Raw genomic sequence first — 2444 nt, forward strand, 5'->3', positions numbered from 1 at the left:
TATTAAGGATTATGATTTGAATGTGCAGTATCATCCTGGTAAGGCTAATGTTGTTGCTGATGCATTGAGTCATAGGAGCCATGCTAATGCAATTAATATTGATAATATGCCACCCGAGTTATGTGAACAGTTCAGGAAACTCACGTTGGAGATGGTTCCTAAGGGATATTTAGCAACACTTGAGGTAAAGCCTACTTTTCTTGACAGGATCAGAGAAGCTCAAAAGAATGATAAGGAGATTGCTGAGATAAAAGAGAATATGGTTAAAGGTAAGGCGGAAGGTTTCCATGAGGATGAACATGGGGCCATATGGTTTGAGAAGCGTATTTGTGTACCTCAGGATGCAGATATTAGGAAGTTGATTCTTCAGGAGGCGCATGATTCACCTTATTCTATTCACCCAGGTAATACTAAGATGTATTTGGATTTGAGGGAAAGATTTTGGTGGCCTAGCCTGAAGAGGGAAATTGCTGGGTATATTGCAACATGTGATGTGTGCCAGCGAGTTAAAGCAGAACATCAGAGGCCAGCAGGTTTGTTACAACCATTGCCTATACCTGAATGGAAGTGGGATGAGATTGGTATGGATTTCATTACAGGTCTACCCAGGACTCGGTCAGGATATGATTCTATTTGGGTAGTTGTTGATCGTCTGACTAAAGTTGCTCACTTCATCCCGGTAAAGACTACTTATACCAGTGCTCAGCTAGCAAAAATTTATATGTCTAAAATTGTTTGTCTGCATGGAGTTCCAAGGAAGGTAGTGTCTGATAGAGGTACTCAGTTCACATCCAAATTTTGGCGTCAGTTGCATGAATCCTTGGGCACCAGGCTGGAGTTCAGTACAGCTTTCCATCCACAGATAGATGGGCAGACAGAGAGGGTAAATCAGATTTTGGAGGATATGTTGAGAGCTTGTGCTTTGGACTATGGGTCCAGTTGGGATGATAATTTACCTTATGCAGAGTTCTCATATAATAACAGTTACCAGGCTAGTCTGAAGATAGCACCATTTGAGGTATTGTATGGTAGGAAGTGCAGGACACCGTTGATGTGGGATGAGGTTGGAGAACATCAGTTCTTTGGACCAGACTTGATCAGGGATGCTGATTAGAAGGTCACGTTGATCCGTGATAGGCTGAAGATAGCACAGTCCAAGCTGAAGAGTTATGCAGATGCTAGACGTAAGGAGGTGACATATGAGGTAGGAGACAGTGCATATCTTAGAGTTTCACCACTTCGTGGAATTAAGAGGTTTGGAATCAAGGGTAAGTTGGCACCACGTTTTGTGGGGCCTTACAAGATCTTGGAGCGTAGAGGAGAGGTAGCTTATCAGCTGGAGTTGCCAGAATCCTTGTCAGGAGTTCATAATGTGTTTCATGTATCTCAGTTGAAGAAGTGCCATGCAAAGATGATGGATGTTCCATTGAGGGACACAGTGCCACTTGAGACAATTCAATTGGAGAGTGATTTGACATATGAGGAGAAGCCTATTAAGATTTTGGAGACAACATCGAGAGTTACTCGCACCAAGACAATCAAGTTATGCAAGGTTCAGTGGGATCATCACACAGAGGAGGAAGCTACCTGGGAACAAGAGGAATATCTCAGGCAGGATCACCCACACCTATTTGCTAGCCAGCCCGAATCTCGAGGGCGAGATTCATCTTAAGGGGGGTAGGTTTGTAAAATCCCAATTTTCCTAAACTAGGTTGTTAATAGATCATTCATGTGCATATCATATTTTTATTGCATTATTAGCTTTTTAAGAATATTCAAATCATTATGCAACAAAAGGCAATTTATTTGGAGTGGAGATAACATGACTTCTCCCCTATTTTAAAAATGTTCATAATGTGCAGAATATTATTTCCAGTTCATCTGATATGTTCTGGTAATTTTTGTGATCTTCAAAGTATTTTATTTGTGGTTTTTATTGCTGTTTGAGTGACCTATTGCATCAAAACTATTTTGAAAATTGCATTAGTGCTGGAACTAGTGTTCCTGTAGTTTATAGCTGTAGAGCTATATTTTTACTGTGTGTCTAGGTATTTTTATTTAGAATTTATACTATGTATTTTATTTTATTTATTTTGCTCTGCTGCTGTAGTTTTTGTTTAAAAAAACACCAGCCGGCCAGCCAGCCAACGCCGCGGCCCAGCTCCTGCCGCAGCAGCCCACTTCCCGGGAAGCGGTACGCAGCAGCGTCGCTCGCACCCGACCCGCCCTCGATCCACCTCGCCTGCAGCCACTGACCGTGGGCCCCGCACCCCTGTTTCTTCCCCGAGCCGGACACCGCTCGACCGCCGCGCGCACGCACACCGAGGCCGCGCCCGACTGGCGCTCGCGCCCTAGCCAACCCAACACGCACCCGACCTGCCGTGTGTGAGACCAAAGCCCTAAGGGAGACCCAGTAACCCTCATTTCACCCTCCTGCTGCTGCA

The sequence above is a fragment of the Triticum dicoccoides genome, chromosome 7A (genome assembly GCF_002162155.2).
Source record: "Triticum dicoccoides isolate Atlit2015 ecotype Zavitan chromosome 7A, WEW_v2.0, whole genome shotgun sequence".
Classification (NCBI taxonomy): Eukaryota; Viridiplantae; Streptophyta; class Magnoliopsida; order Poales; family Poaceae; genus Triticum; species Triticum dicoccoides.